Below are 16440 nucleotides of genomic sequence, written 5' to 3'. Positions count from 1 at the left end.
CTGTATTTTGCCTGAACTACCATCCCTCTTTTGGGAGACAATGGATGAGTGTGCCTTTGGGGGTGAAGTAAGTGACTTCCTTGGGTGTGCATGGAGGTCCTGGGCTGCCCAGACAAGTTGCTTGGCCTCGCTGTGTGATCCACAGGAAGTAACCAAACAAACCCGTGTTGCAAAGAGAACGTCAGCAACGTCCAGGCAACACGATGACCATTTACATAAGCAATAGACAATATTTATAGAATTCCTTCAAACCATAACAGGTACAAAATGAAATCTTTAGTCTCAAAGTATCTGAAAATCTTTAAATTAAGCGAGGTACCAGACTTTGTACGATGAAAGATAAGCTGTGAAGCTTTGTGTATACAGCAAATATGATGTCCAACACTGAACAGTGATTCCGGATATTGACTACTGTTTTGTAGAATTCTTCGTCAGCGTGGTGGGAAGATATAGAATTGCTTCATAAACCCATCTTATTTCGAATGAATGTATGTAAATGAAAATATCAAACGCTGTGGAACAGTGCTCATGTAATAATGTAGTTACTGCAGTACATTTGGCACAAGCAGAGGCCAATTCTTAGGGGGCTGGAGTAGAGGACCCTCAGGATCCCTTTCCAACTCTCCAATTCTATGATTTTGGGGGTGGGGAGGTTATTGTTTTTGTTAGTTTTGCAAACGGGAAGAAAGGCGACAGATACATTTAATAAATAATAATGATAGGGCTGCAACACTTCGCAGGTTAAGCCCTTTTGCACAAAACTAGCACACCTCCTGCGTGATTTGCACGCATTTCCCCCCATGCATTCCTCCTGCTGCCTTAAACCCCGCACCCTCTGGACGCATCGCCAGGCGAGGGCCGCAGGGAAGCGCGCCGGGGGCCGGGTCGCTGCTCCGTCTCCAGGGCAACGAGGCTTCCCCCTCCCTCCCTCCCTCCCCCTCCTGCCGCCAAGCGCCGCCCGGGCCTTTTGCGACACTTGCAGCGGGAGTCGCGGCAGCTGGAGGAGCCCGTCAGCTGATTTCCAGCGCCAGGCGTTGAGGCAGAGAGAGAGGGAGAGAAGGAGGGCGAGGGGCGGCAGGCGAGCCCGGAGGAAGGTGGGGGGCAAGCGGGGAGCCCCTTCTGCCGGCGGAGAGGCGGCCCCCGCCCACACCCAGGTAGGTTCCTCCATGGGGCGGTGGGACTCTCCCCAGACCCCTCTTGTCCTCCCCCATTGCTGAGTAATTCTGCATTTTTGCTCCCTTCCTTCGCAGGTCGACCGAAGCGTCCTTCCTTCCCTAGAGTGTTCTCACCCCCCTCTTTATTTTATTATTTTAATGCTGCTTTCTATTACTATTACCTTTGGGTCCTTCCCCCACCCCACTCTAAGAAGCTCAAGGTGGTCCATCGGGTGTTGTGTGTGTGGGTTGGTACTTTTGGTTTTCAGGGCTCAGGCGACATCCTCCTATCTCTTCTTAGTTCCCACTTTTTTATATATATAAAAAGAAGTAACAGAGGGGCACCCCTTTTGCCAACCTCGGCTCCTCCCCCCCCCAAACCCACGAGGGGATGCTTGGCTGGCAATGCCCCTCTTGTCAAATCCACCCCACCCACCCATTTCGTGTTTCTAGCCCCCTTCCTCCCTAGTGTCGCCTATCCTGCCCCTCGTATATTTTTTCGTTCTTGATTGTTATATATCTAAGTGGGATCGCTTTCATTGCCAGTTGCTCGGCCTGAGGTGCTTCCAGGCTAGGAAGGGCAATGCCGTTTTAAAAATAAATAGAAAAGCCATCAAAAGTCACAGTGTAAGGGGCTGATGAGCTTTTATCAGGGGCCCAGCTCCTTCGTATTCCTGAAACCACTTGAAAAGTGGTCTAAAGCGTGTCATTCCCGCTTTGGCCATTGATGATGGCTGGATTTGCTGTGGTGCAGTTTTTGACCTCTCCTTCAGCAGGAGGGTGCCACCAATATTCCCTCTGTGCCAAGTGCACTGCTGCCCTTCACTTGACATTGGGGGGCAAGAGTGCCCCTTTCATACCCTCCAGCACATCTTCAGATCCTTGCTTTTTAGCCATCAGCTGCTTTCTGCTTGCTTCTGCCCCCACCTTGCCTATAATGGCAACTGACACCTGTTGCCCAGTCTCCTTTGAGACTGATTTTGCCAGGCCTATCCTCAGCCCTGGAGTGGAAACTCCTTTATTCTAGCACCTTAGAATTGCACCCCATTGTTTACTCGTACCATGTGTAGGTGAAAGTGAGGAAGAGCAGGGGACTGTGGAGTACCACATAGAAAACAAACACCTATTGTAGAGTTCAACCAGTGTCACTGTTATGCCTAGAATACTTCCCGGACTTCTGGGAAGATACCTCTTCTTTAATGGCTCCTCACAAAACCCTTCTCTCTGGTGGACTTGTGACTTGCATCTCCAGATCAGGATCTTTTGTTTGTAAATGCTACCTTGGCTGTTTGGTGCCCTGTTGGTGTGAAATCCTTTCTTCAGAGATGATGGCCACTGAACATTTGCTTGGCATGGTCTGGCAGGCTTAGTTGGCCGAGTTGCCACTGCAACATGAGCAGTGAGTTACTCCATTCTCACTGGTACAAGAAAAAAGCATCTATTTTCTGTGGGTGATGCAGTTGGGTGGCTGAACTTTCTTGGGCACTGATAGGGTGGCAGACTTTATCAGTCCTTTCCAGCTGTTTCTTTTCCCTGCAACCAATGTGACTCTTACCTCTAGAAAATTGTTGTTTGTTTGAAATTTCCCTCACTTCCCAAAGATCAGCTTAAGTGAGTGATAAATAATAAACAATTAATAAACTTAGAAACTTGTTTTTTGGTAGTTACTTGTCACCTTAAACTTGGCATTCTGGCATTCCCTTTCTCCTTGTTCAAGTGGGTCTGTATTAGAGTTTCAACCTCCATTGTTACTGAAATCTTTAATCTTATGATTTGAGGCCATCATAATGCATTGTAACTTGTTTCTTTACATATTAGCTGTTGATCCCATTATGAGACAGAGAAATGGGGTGTCTGGAAGAGAGGTATGCGAGGAGCTTGTATGAAAAAGGATAAAATATCAGGGTAAATTATTGTGTATGGCTTGAGAGAGCACAAACATAGAAATTCAGCAGTATTATGTTGACTGTATGTGAGATGTTGTGATGATGACAGCTTTGCTATTCAGATGATATAGGAGGAAATCCCAGGTAGCAGGTAGGTGCTGACAAGAGCAAGTTAGGATGGCTCAGGAGGGGATTTAGCAAAGTTTTACAGAAATTGCAAGAGGGAGAGAGAGGCATAATGCATGCTTCTGGCATTTATGAATAGCTGTTTTATCCATGTCTTCTGTTCTATGGTCTAGCTGCTAGGTCTGTGTAGCCACCATCTACTTCGAAACAGGAGGTGCACTTGCACCCCTCAGTAGATTTGTGCAGATCAGTTAGGGATAGTTACCACACCTGTCTGCTGATAAAATAATCAAACTGATGTGTGGGGAGGACCAATTTGCATTGCTATTAGGGTGCTGGGCTGCTTCCACAGTTCTGTGCCTACTTTATCCCCCCCCCCCCCATTTGCTTCTGCTGTCAAATCAGTGGCTTCTTTGGGAGTGGGGATATTTGTTTGGGAGGCAGGGATGAGGTCTCTGAACTGAGGGTTAGCACACCCCTAGTTTAGCAGCTTCTTATTCTCTCCCTATCGAGCCAGCTGGAATTGGCAAGAAGCAAAATGTGCTGGGAGACTAGCTTGAGTTAATTAACACAAGTGCATTGGAAGAACCTTTTGTTCTATGGCCACTGAATAGCGTGTGGTTTTAATTGTTGCTGTGTAACGTCTGAGCATTTTAATCTAAATACAAGTTCATATTTCATTCCGCTGAGTTTTGACTTGGTTCAGGTGTTGGTATATAACCTTTCTGCTATCATAACTGTTACTTAAGTATAGTAAATGCATGGTATAAACATTCAGCTGGTCAATTAGCTAATTTATTTCTTATATTTTCAACATCTGTAAGATCGCTGTCATTAATACAGGCAGACAATATACACTAAGCATAGTGGGGCTTACATCTGTGTAAACATGCATAAAATTGTTCTGTAGGTCATTCTTGGAGGAAATGGGATGACAAAGGTGTAATAAACTTCAGATCAATAATATAATCTCTTTGGGAATAGAAGCTTCGGGCAAAGCCTTTAAGTCAGTTTCTTATAGAACAATGTGTTGGTGGCACACCCCAGGATAAATAGATGTAGCACAAATATTTTTGCATGCTTTATTGACAAAAAACCCATGAATAATCAAGGTGTAAGGCAGGGGGAGACAAACATGTCCCTGTTCAGATTATGATGGGCTACAACTCCCATTATACCTGACTGCTGATGGGGCTGAAGGGAGCTGATGGCAGCATTTTTCCCGCACCCTTCTGTAAGGTTTCCCAAAATGTCAGTTCCAACCCACGAAAGTTGCAGCTCTCTTGACTCCTGAAGTGCTCAGTTGCATCGGTAAAGTAGAGAGTTTGTGAAGAAGAGACAGAGGATAGTATGTACAGCTGGATAGGAAGGTGAATATGATGGAGGTGTTGTGAGGGTTCGAGGAACAGAGGAGGTGCTGAATTAATGCTGCTTATGACATAAGAGCTAGGTGAGCATGAGGTATTTCCCAACTGTTCAACTTTGAAATTTCATTGTGTATCCCCCCCCCCACCCCCCCAAAAAAGATATAACGTTGATTCACCTTTACAAGTGAGAGCACATTTCCAAAAGTTTGGAAAAACTGTTTCAACTGTGTTGGAGATATTGGGAAACAAACGCATGCCCACACATAATAGAGCGAAGTACTGTATTGATACCAACTGCATATAAAAAAAATCACCCTGCTACACAACCTTTAACTGTGCACATATTTCTGCAAACAGCTATTCTATATACCGTACATATTAACAGAGCCAACATGGTATATATAGAGGTTAGAGTGTTGCACTTGAGCACAGGAAATCCCACTGAGCCATAGAGCCAACTGTGTGTGCTTGTTGTGCAGTTCACAGAGGGGTGGCCTATGACACCCTAGTGATAGATCAGTGGAGTGTTGCAAGTTGTACTTTCAGGAGTTAGTAATTTCCTTTCACAGCCATGTTTCTGTCTTCTGGTGAGCAAAAGCCAGAAAATACTGAAGTAATGCTAGACATGAAGAAAAGACTGAGACGCTGAGAACTAGTGTGGTAGAATAGCTGGAGTGCTCACTTTGAATGGGCCTACCCAGATCCAAATCCTGTCTGAGCCATAAAGCTCATTTGATGTCTTCAGCACTTCCTTTCATCCTAGCCTCCGTCACAGAATCTGTAGTGCAAGCACATGGCATTGCTGAGCATGCTTACTATAGTGGACTTATTCTTGAGGAAGTATGCATTGAATACAAACTTCAGGGATGGTTATGATGATTAATTTCCCCATGGAATACAACTCTTTATGCATTAGGGCCATGAAATACAAATTTTTCTGTGTAACTTGTGCCATGAATATGTGTTATAAGGTATTATTCTAGATCCGTTTAAGACCTCTTGAACAAGCAATGTGAGCTTGCTTTCGAACAGAGATATAACTCAAGATTGTGGGGGAAGTTCCCTTTTTCATTCTTTGGTTAGTAAAACAAATTATGAATGGTATGGGAGCTGTCTTCATGTGCAGAACTTATGATTTTAGAAAACATAAATGATTATTTCAAAAATTTATGGATTTGAGCTCTGAATTCATAAGTGTGATTTGTGTTGTGACAGCTTGAAATAGTCTCTTTTTTTCGCTTGAAACTATGAAGCATGTTTCCAATAGTGTATCTGAATGAGTGTGTGGAGGGAATAATTTTAACAGTAGTGCACTTTTTATAGTAATCTTAAACCAACACATTGCTTAAAACACTGCAGGATAAAAATTCATATTGGGGATGAATTTTGCAAATATTTGCGCATGTGTGCCTGTTTTCTTAGAAGCAAGTGGAGGTGCATGCCTGGGGATCCTTGGATCTTGACTGTTTTCACACACTAACACCCCATCCTGTGGAATTCTATCCATTATTTTTCATCTACACATTCAGAATGAATTTCAGGAACCCAAAAAGTCGTATTGAAAAATACAACTTTCAAGAAGTCTGGTCCCAAATACGACAACTAGGCATTCTGTTTTGGTGACTGTAACCCTGGTTAAAGGGGCTATTTGGCACCTAGCTTATATATCAGTTTCTAATGCTGACTGTGAAAAGGAAGAACGAAGGGCGGGAGGGAGGCAAAGACAGCACCAGGGCTTGCTCCAGTTGGACTGCCTCCACCCGCCTGGCCAAGTTCACATTTTCTATACTGTCTTTTTCCGTGTATAAGACGATGCTTTTTGCTTTAAAAAATTAGGCAAAAATTAGGTGCCGTCTTATACATGGATAGTGAATGCAGAGGGGGGACATGCGATTAATGGCAGCAGCAGGCAGGAGACTGAGCGGGCGATTGGTGGCTGCAGAAAGGCCTGCTGTTGGTACCTGTGGCTGCAGCAGTTGGGCAGGCAATTGGCGGCTGTGGCAAGGCAGGCAGGCAATTGGTAGCTGCGGCAAGTGGATGGGTGGGCTGTTGGTGGCAGTGAGTGGGCAGACAATTGGCAGCTGAGGCGAGGTGTGCGATTGGCAGTGGCTGTGGCAAGCGATCGGCAATGGCGGGCAGGTGGGTGAGCGATTGGCGGAAGTGATCTCCCCCACACCCCCAAAAAGCTAAACAACTTAATTTCTTAATTTCAGGTTTTAAAAAAATAGGGGTTGTCTTATACATGGGGGCGTTTTATAGATGAAAAAATATGGTAATTTGCTTTAGCACTTAAAAACTGGGTGTCTTGGCAGAAAGGTGGTTTATAAATGCAATAGATTAATATATCAGTGCCAGTTATTAACATGGTTCCTTTTGTCTTTTGCCCCATTCCTCCTCTCATCCTTTGTCCTTTTATATGCCTCTGACATCGCTGAATATATAGTATGGGTTGACCACACAGTAATGCTCTATGGAAATCAGAGAGAACAGATTGAACACAACAGACGATATAAAAACCAAAAAGCTGTTCAAAGTGCTGCAGCTATACTTTGTGTGTGTGTAAATTTTTAATAAACTTTTTCAAACGTTTTCACAATAACCTTCAAGTCAACTACATTGTTTCATAAGTTGACTTCCCTGCCTCACCTGCAGTGTTTTTACTCAAACATTTTCTACTGCATTATTTCTTTATGTATCACACAAAGTCTCTCTACTGCAATTGTTTTGTCATTTTTCTTCTGCTGCTTTTATCTCGAGTCCTGCCCGCAATTTCATTTCACTGTATTTTTTTTTTAATAGCCCATGAAAGGCCTCCATTCTTTTATGAAAAGTTTGTCGTCTCTCAATTTTGCTTTCAGTTTTGCCATTTCTGCATTGCTTTCAAAAGCCGCTCCTCCTTTGTTGGAACCTTCCCTTCTTTCCATTCCTGTGCATGTTTTGAGATTACAATTCCCATCATCCCTGACCACTGGTCCTGCTAGCTAGGGATCATGAGAGTTGTAGGCCAAAAACATCTGGAGGGCAACTGTTCTAGTTGCTGTTGTCATATGCAGAGTGAGGATTTTCTTTGGAACATCTGTCCCTATTACACCTATAAGGAAAGGAAGATGAAGCAAGGGGAGTTAAAATTTATTACTATCTCATTTCCTCCTAATGAAGCTTTGGTTTTGTTGACAAAGGAGTCAACTGGTTTCATTTTCTAAACCAGGGTATCCACTTAGTTTTGGGAGTTGCATCAGTCCCCACCACTTCCATATATTCAGTGAGAAGTTCATGTGAACAGGGGGAAATGTACCCATATTTTTCGCTCTATAAGACGCACCAGACCATAAGACGCACCTAGTTTTTGGAGGAGGAAAACAAGAAAAAAAATATTCTGAATCTCAGAAGCCAGAACAGTCCCTCTTGCTGTTCTGGCTTCTGTGATAGCTGCACAGCCTGCATTCACTCCATAAGACGCACACACATTTCCCCTTACTTTTTAGGAGGGAAAAAGTGAGTCTTATAGAGCAAAAAATACAGTAATTTAACTTACATCCAAGGTTTCTACTGTGTGCCTTTCTAATGAAAACAAAGGGAGGTATTTTAATGTTTATTATAAGTTGTATAACTTGCAAAGATCTAAGTTCTTGCATGTTTGGAAAGTCTTAAATCCTTCGCAATTTAGTTTTTGCATTGTTTGAAAAAGATTAAGTTTGCAACTATTGGAAGCCTGAGATACTGCAGGCTGATGAGCCTGCTAGAAGGAAGGCATATGAATGCACAGATGAGTTAATGTTTGTGTTTATTGGCACATTATCAGAGTTCTTTCCCTCAGCTGTGTTGAGGGATTACCCTTATAAGTAGTGGCATAGCTAATTTTCCAGGTCAGTTCAATCTTTGGCCCTCCTGCGGATAATGATAGCCTGATTACTGATCGTTGATGTGGATTGGTCTCCATGGCAACTAGGTCTGAAACTGCCTCCTTAATTTCCTAAAAGCCCTCAAACAACCAGGCTCAGAATAGTGATTTGGATTTTTATTTGCAGCACTTTGTCAAAACCAAATAATGTTCAAATCCATTAAGTACAAGTGCATCGAGTATGTGGGGCATTCATGCCTTCAATTTGGCCCTTTTTTCCTCAGCTCGCCCAGCAGAAGTTCCTAATAAATACAGCAAAAAAAATTTTTTGGGTCAACATGCATTTCTTCCCAGATAATCTTCTGGTACTTAAAAATTACCAGAGAACTCAACCATTTTCCTCCTAACCTTTTTTGTATATATAAAGGGCACACTGGACACAATGATGATCTTCAGTAGCGATATAAATAAAGCTCAATGTTTCTGAACCCTCGTGTTACCACCAGAATAGAGCACAATTGCTGCAAAACCGGCTCTAATCATTTGTCTCCACACCAGCTCATTTGGGCTTTGCAGGATTCCAAGCTTAATTCTACAGCTATTGATTTTTCAATACAGTTCTCTCTCTCTCTTTCTCTCTTTCCATACTTTAATACAAGCCTTTACCTGTAGGAAAATATAAGCGATACTGAGATTTCCTCTCAAATATAAAGCTATAATCTTGGATATTATTTATTGTGATGATGGTATTATTGTGTATTTATCCTAATTTCCAAGGATATGACTAGTTGTAGTAGATAACACCATGTGATAAGTTCCCATGGAGCTGTGTTGTGTGGGGCTTAAGTACCAGATTAATCTTACTATTCTGAGTGCCATTTGCACTCTTGTTCTAAAATTTTATCACTTGCTTTATGTGTGTACTTATGGTTCATCAGTTGAGGTCGAGGTGCAGTTGAGTCCCTTTCCATGCCCCAAAATACCTTGGCTCGACTCTTGAGGTGCAATGCAGTGGGTGTTCAGATCCTAAAACCTTTATTTGTTGGCTCGTTGGTATTAAGGCTGCTATGTGACATACAGTGGTACCTCAGGTTAAGAACTTAATTCGTTCCGGAGGTCCGTTCTTAACCTGAAACTGTTCTTAACCGGAAGCACCATTTTAGCTAATGGGGCCTCCTGCTGCTGCTGTGCCACCACTATGCGATTTCTGTTCTCATCCTGAAGCAAAGCTCTTAACCCGAGGTACTATTTCTGGGTTAGCGGAGTCTGTAACCAGAAGCGTATGTAACCTGAAGCGTGTGTAACCCGAGGTACCACTGTACAGTCCATTAGGATCAACTGAGCTGAACCTTGCATCACACTTCAAAATGCAGATTTGAGTCATTGCTTGAGCATACAGGGGTATAATTTAGTCTTCTCCAATCACCACCTAGGGCTTGTTTGCTTTAAACAATTACCGTTTAAACAAATTAATAATGAATAAAGCTTTAACATTTATTTTGCCCCCTTGTATGCTATGAAATTACAGTTTATGTAAGTAGCTTTCAGCGTATTCAGACCTGGCTTTTGCCCTTAATTTTATCTCGTTTAAAAAAGTCTCAGTTTTGCTCTTCATTCCCTTCCTTTCAACCTTTTGGTATCTAAACTTTCCCATTGCCAATTACATAGGCCACATGTCACCAGGCCAGACCCATAGAATTGTAGAGTTGGAAGGGACCGCAGAGGTCATGTGGTCCAACCCTCTGCAATGCTGGAATCTTTTGCTCAATGTAGGGCTCAAACCTATAACCCTGAGATTAAGAGTTTTATGCTCTAGTGGCTGAGCCATCCCTTGAAGCTGGGAACTAGGATTAATTAGGCACAAAAATTAGCAAGATGAATGATAAATAGGGGCTATACAGTGGTACCTCTAGTTGTGGACACAATCTGTTCTGGGGTGCCATTCACACCCTGAAAAGTCCGCAACTACAAGTGAAACTTGGAAAATTAGAATATCGTGGAAAAGTTCATTTATTTCAGTAATTCAACTTAAAAGGTGAAACTAATAGATGAGATAGACTCATGACATGCAAAGTGAGATACGTCAAGCCTTTATTTGTTATAATTGTCATGTTCATGGCGTATAGCTGATGAAAACCCCAAACTAACAACCTCAGAAAATTAAATGAAATTAGCAAAACAAGGACTGCAAATAGAGCAATATTGGACCTCTGAGAAGTAATAATAATAATAATAATAATTATTATTATTATTATTTATATCCCGCCCTCCCCAGCCGAAGCCGGGCTCAGGGCGGCTAACAACAATCAAATAATCAAACAGTCAAATAATCACACATTCTAAAAATATTTCATTATAAAAAAAAAGTAGAAGCATGCACATGTACTCAGTACTTGGTTTGGGCCCCTTTTGCATCAATTACTGGCTCAATGCGGCGTGGCATGGATGTTATCAGCTTGGGGCACTGCTGAGGTGTTATGGAAGACCAGGAAGCTGAGTACATGTGCATATATGCAAATAAAGGCTTGACATATCTCGCTTTGCATGTCATGAGTCTATCTCATATATTAGTTTCACCTTTTAAGTTGAATTAATGAAAATGAACTTTTCCACAATATTCTAATTTTCTGAGTTTCACCTGTAGAGCAGCACTTCTGCACAAGCACGGAGCGCAATAGAGCACTTTTACGCATGTGCGAAGCATGCAGAACGCTTCTGCGCATGCGCGCATGGCGAAACCCGGAAGTATATACTTCCGGGGTTGCTGCGTTTGCAACCTGAAAATCCGCAACATGAAGCAAACACAACTAGAGGTATGACTGTATATATATTTAATATTCCAGGCACTTTGAATCACTCTGTGAATCTATTTGGTCCTTTTCCTTCTTGTCCTTGGATTCTTCTTTGCTTGTGGTTGAATATATGCTCCACCTTTCTTTCCTTTAGTTACACTTCTGGAGGGCTGAACAGTTATTTTCTTGCTTTGTTAAAGTCCAAGTTTTATGTACTGCGAATGCATTCCACAGGTAGGAGGATAACATATGGAATCAGGGACTGGGTAAAAGTGGCTTATAGGTTTTTTAAAAAAGGTAAAAGACCCCTAGACGGTTAAGTCCAGTCAAAGGTGACTATGGGGTTGCGGCGCTCATCGCGCTTTCAGGCCGAGGGAGCTGGCATTTGTCCACAGACAGCTTTCCGGATCATGTGGCCAGCATGATTAAACCACTTCTGGTGCAACAGGACACCAGAGCGCAAGGAAACACCATTTACCTTCCCGCTGCAGCGGTACCTATTTATCTACTTGCACTGGTGTGCTTTTAAACTGCTAGGTTGGCAGGAGCTGGAACAGAGCAACGGGAGCGCACTCCATCACGGAGATTCGAATCGCCGACCTTCCGATTGGCAAGCCCAAGAGGCTCAGTGGTTTGCACCACAGCGCCACCCGCGTGGATAAAACTGGAGGTGATTGTTGTTGGAACTGGGGAGGTAAATGCATCACTAGAATTTTACTTACAACAATCCCCCTAACCCTGTGACGTTATATTGTGCCATGAAGATTCAGGGTGGGGCTACTTAGATAGGAGTACACTTGAAATCTCAGAGGTTGGATCTCTAGGGCCAGTTGAAGCTTCTACTTACTTGAATGGTGTTCCCAGGTGTACCCTTTCTCCCCCTTCCCATATAAAGTGAATAGCTGCCATTCATTCACTTGAGGGTGACATTTCCCTGATACAGTATTTCGAGCCCTGCTGAAGGTATTCACATTGGAGTGCTGTGTCTCTTTAGCACAGAGAAATTTTGCTCACTCCCCCTAATCCTGGTAATCTGCAAGAATGATAGGCATTGTATTAGTTTATATATATATATATATGTGTGTGTGTGTGTGTGTGTGTAATGGTTATATGGGGTTGCTCGTGCGTAAGTTGCCGCCACTCCTGGCTAGGTAGCCTGGTTAAACCTTTCCTGGCTGGACAGCCCTTCACTTTGTGGCTGTTCAGTCGCTATCAGAATCCGTCAGTGGGCGTTTCTTGAACTTCTTCCAGCAAAGAAGTTCTTTGACACCAAGTCTATGCCTACTTTCCAAGTGCGGAAGTCTTCTGCGCAGGGTGGGTGTGCGCAGCGGAGGATCTGTGCTCTCCCCGCTGGTCTCCAGTGAAGAGTCCTGGAGCCCCCTCTCCGATTCCCCCATCCGCCCCCCTTTATCCCTGGTGTTACGCTGATTTCCTTCCCCAGCCGATGAGTTCCCTCTCTCCCTGCTTGGCCCTTCTCTGGCATCGCTTGGGAGCCCTGCCTCCACTTCTGGCTCCGATGTCAGTTCCCTGACTATATATATATATATATATATATATATATATATGTGTGTGTGTGTGTGTGTGGGTGTGTGGGTGTGGGTGTGTGTTAGCCGGCTGAACAAAAAGCTTTTCACTTGCAGGGGCAGAAATGTGTTTATATGATTTGGTGAGAGGTCAGAGGGGCAAGATCCACATAGCATTTCCGGGAAAAAGGGATGTTTTTAGTTACCCCGTCTGCTTATAATAAACAATAATTTTCTTTCCTTTTTGTTGTATAACCGTTAACCTTCCTTTATTAAAATTTTCCTTAAAACAATTCCCCCCCCCCCCTGCTCTAAGGAGAGACAGATTGCCCTCATTCAAGAAGTAAGCAACCTATCGACTTGGTTTGGCATAGTGCTCACAGTTGTAGTTCCTGTTGTCGTATTTAGTGAAAGAATTAAGTAAAGGAGTGCACACTGATTGTGTAAATGAGAAACAAAGCATAGGAAATTCTCATTTGGAAGTAAGTCCAGGAGAGTTAGTATCTTTTAGCTGGCATTCTTCTGCTAATTCTAATTACCGTATTTTTCGCCCCATAGGACGCACTTTTTCTCCTCCAAAAATTAAATGTGTGTGCATCCTATGGGGTGAATGCAGGATTTCGCTGAAGCCTGGAGAGCGACAGGGGTTGGTGTGCACCGACCCCTCTTGCTCTCCAGGCTTTGTGCAGATGTCCGCAAGCTGTGGGAGCCAGCGCCAGGCTCCCACAGCTTGCGGAGAGTTGCTTGAATGTCGAAGGCTGAGCTCAGCGTGCCCAGGCTTTGCGCAGCTCTCCGCAAGGCGCAGGAACCCGGCGCCGGGCTCCCACGGCTTGTGGAGAGTTGCCTGTTCTGGGGGCTTGGGTCAGGGGAAGCTCGGGCTTCCCCCGCCCCAGCCTCATGGCTGGGGAAAAAATAATTTCCCCCCTTTATTTCCCCCCCCCAAAAAACTAGGTGCGCCTTATGGGACGGTGCGTCCTATAGGGCGAAAAATACGGTAATTGACCTAACGTAGTCATGTTTTTTAATTTCAGCGTGTCTTCTCTAAGTTGAACCTAGTTGTACACACTTTCGTTTGGAGCGATCGTGACTGTGTTATTTTGTGTCTGTGGAAATTTACAGAGGAAACTATAAATAAAAACAATGAAAAGACTAATATGCTGCTGAAAAAAGCTTGGAAGGCTTAAAGCTTTTTACAGACTCAGTGGGAGTTGGATTGAGTTTTCTTTCAGCAGAGCAGAGTGTTGGGACCTTCTGAAGGTCCTGAGAAAGTGATTTCTTAATGATATATTTTCAGATTCTCCAGGCCGAGGGTTGGGGATCAGCACCAGTCCTGCAGAAAATATGTGCTTCAGAGTATAATTATTCATAGCCCGAAAGCTTCAGGACTGTTTGTTAGCAGATTAATATGTTTGTGACTGTACTTTTCCATCATTGATGTGAAAATATTGATTTTTTTCACTGAGATATATTTGGTATTCTAAATGTACTGTTAAAGAAGCCTGCACTGTTCCAACCGACCAGCCCTATCCTCTGTCAAAATGAGCTTGCACTTCTTGAAAATGAAGATAGTACTAAAAGCGTTCAGATCCCGCGCTAAAAAAACGAAAGGAAACAGGTAGTTGTAAAAACAAGATTCCTTCTTTGACTAGATTTAATATTTCCTTTCTGAAAGCTTGGTGTTGGTTGCTTGTTATGTAGATGTTTATAGCGGCTTATTGGTCCTGTTCATTATGGTATTCCATAATTTTGGGGAATTTTGTGCAATTCTATGCCGAAATGTGTTTGATAACTTCCATGTATCCTGAGTTCTACATGGACAGATGTAATGAAGTTTATAATGCCGTATGAATGAAGGAAGAGTGATATTAAATTCATTACCTTAAATGTGTTTGGGGAAAGTCACAGAAGGGCCGTATTTTAATTTTTTGGAAAGCTGAATATATTGCCTCTTAATTTAAAGAAGTAATCTGTTTTTTATGAATATATATTGTTATTTTATTAGGCAGAAATAAATAAAAAAATTGAGGAAATGTGTACCTTTTTCAGTTGTGTACTTAGTGCTGCAGTAATGCATAGATATCTTGAGCACCCTAAAATAGGGTGCTATGAAATTAGAAATATGCTCAGTTCTGTGCATGTCTAGTACCTTAAGCGTATTGGTGTTTTATTCTGTACAAATAATACCTGCAGATCATCATTTTGGGACCATTGCCCACTTTCGGTATAATACTCTACATATCTCCTCACAATTGAGTCCCATGTAAGTGAATATACTGTGTGATTGCAGCCTTGAAGCTGATTCTTGTTTTGTGTCTTTTGCCCTGCTCTCTGTCCAGATTGTGTGGTTCTTCGTATGTGATTGGTTTAAACATGTTTTATGCCAAAGGGAAGATGTGTAGTTTAGATAACAGAGGTTGATGTAAACAGAAGTTGTTCAGAGGACCGAAATAAACTGGCAAACTTTGAATAAGCTATATTCAAAATTTATTGACTTTAAACACTATCAGAGCAGTTGCAGCACAGCACACGAAAGAGGCACAAAACTTTTTGTATTGCAGAAGGAAGAAAACATGGCCATTTTGAAGCAGAAAATAATTTTGGTAGTCCAGCTAGTCCACCAACTTAAGTAACAAAAGTTCCCTTCAGCATGCTGTTGGATATTTGTCTTCTGGCTCATGACATTTGCAGGTCTTGTCTGAATTACCGTATTTTTCGCACCATAGGGCGCACCGGACCATAGGGCGCACCCAGTTTTTTTGGGGGGAAATAAAGGGGAAAAAATTATTTTCCCCCCAGGCGCGGGGCTGGGGCGGGGGAAGCTAGAGCTTCCCCCGACCCCAGCCCCCAAACAGGCAGCTCTCTGCAAGCCGTGGGAGCGCTCCCACGGCTTGCTGAGAGGTCCGCGAAGCCTGGACGCGCTGAGCTCAGCACGCGCAGGCTTCAGCATGCAGGCAACTCTCCGCAAGCAGCGGGAGCCCGGCGCTGGGCTCCCGCTGCTTGCGGAGAGGTGTGCGAAGCCTGGGGAGCGTGAGGGGACTTCAGCGAAAGCCTGCATTCGCACCATAGGACGCACACACATTTCCCCTTCATTTTTGGAGGGGAAAAAGTGCGTCCTATGGTGCGAAAAATACGGTACTTCACTGAGAGGCTGAGGTATTGCAGTGTGCTTTGATGCGATTAACAAACCCTGTTCTTGCAAATTTTAGTCCAGCTGCCAGTAACACTAACAAATAAATGGCTTTAGGTGACCAGAAATTTTGGAAGGTGGTTTAGCGTGATAAACTTTGGGTGTCTGATTTGTATGCGGGGTCCGGGCGTGTGAGGGTTAGGAAGAGGACCTAGATTGTCACAGGGCAGGGCCGGCCCTCCAGTGAGGCAAGTTGAGGCAGCTGCCTTGGGGGACAGAAACCCCAGAGGCAGCACCTGCTGCATCACCCAAGTAAGTGAGGTTTCGGCGGGTGATGGGTGGTGCGGCAGCACCTTCCTGTTTCTCCTCAGGTGGCGAAATGGGATGGGCTGCCCCTGTCAGGACTCAGAAGGCAAAGCCTTTTCTGAAAAGGTAGTCTGGCCAAATCTGTCTGAGGGTTGAGGTGAAAGTGAAGGTTGGGGAGCCAAACTGTTCCACAAGGCAGTGGGACAGGTGGAGACTGGGAACTGGGGGAGGCTTTCAGGGCCAGAGAAATTTGCACAGGCAAATTATAGCTGGGGAGGGGACATTGATAGAAAGGTAGGATTGGGTAGGAACCAGTAC

At 43.7% G+C, this 16440-nt stretch overlaps 1 protein-coding gene across 4 annotated transcripts in view; it reads left to right on the top strand.

Annotated features, from left to right (window-relative positions):
- Positions 1-946: 946 nt before the first annotated feature.
- Positions 947-16440, top strand: part of WDR7 (WD repeat domain 7) — a 216620-nt gene continuing 201126 nt past the window's right edge. For 2 of the 4 annotated variants that reach the window (XM_081929554.1, XM_081929553.1), the window contains exon 1: positions 947-1154. The gene's annotated coding sequence lies outside the window, so the exon portion shown is untranslated. The remainder of the gene's footprint in view (positions 1155-16440) is intronic. The other 2 variants (XM_081929556.1, XM_081929555.1) reach the window with 1 other exon arrangement.

The sequence above is a fragment of the Podarcis melisellensis genome, assembly GCF_964234715.1.
Source record: "Podarcis melisellensis genome assembly, chromosome: 11".
Lineage (NCBI taxonomy): Eukaryota > Metazoa > Chordata > Lepidosauria > Squamata > Lacertidae > Podarcis > Podarcis melisellensis.
This window is presented reverse-complemented; position numbering and strand designations above follow the sequence as displayed.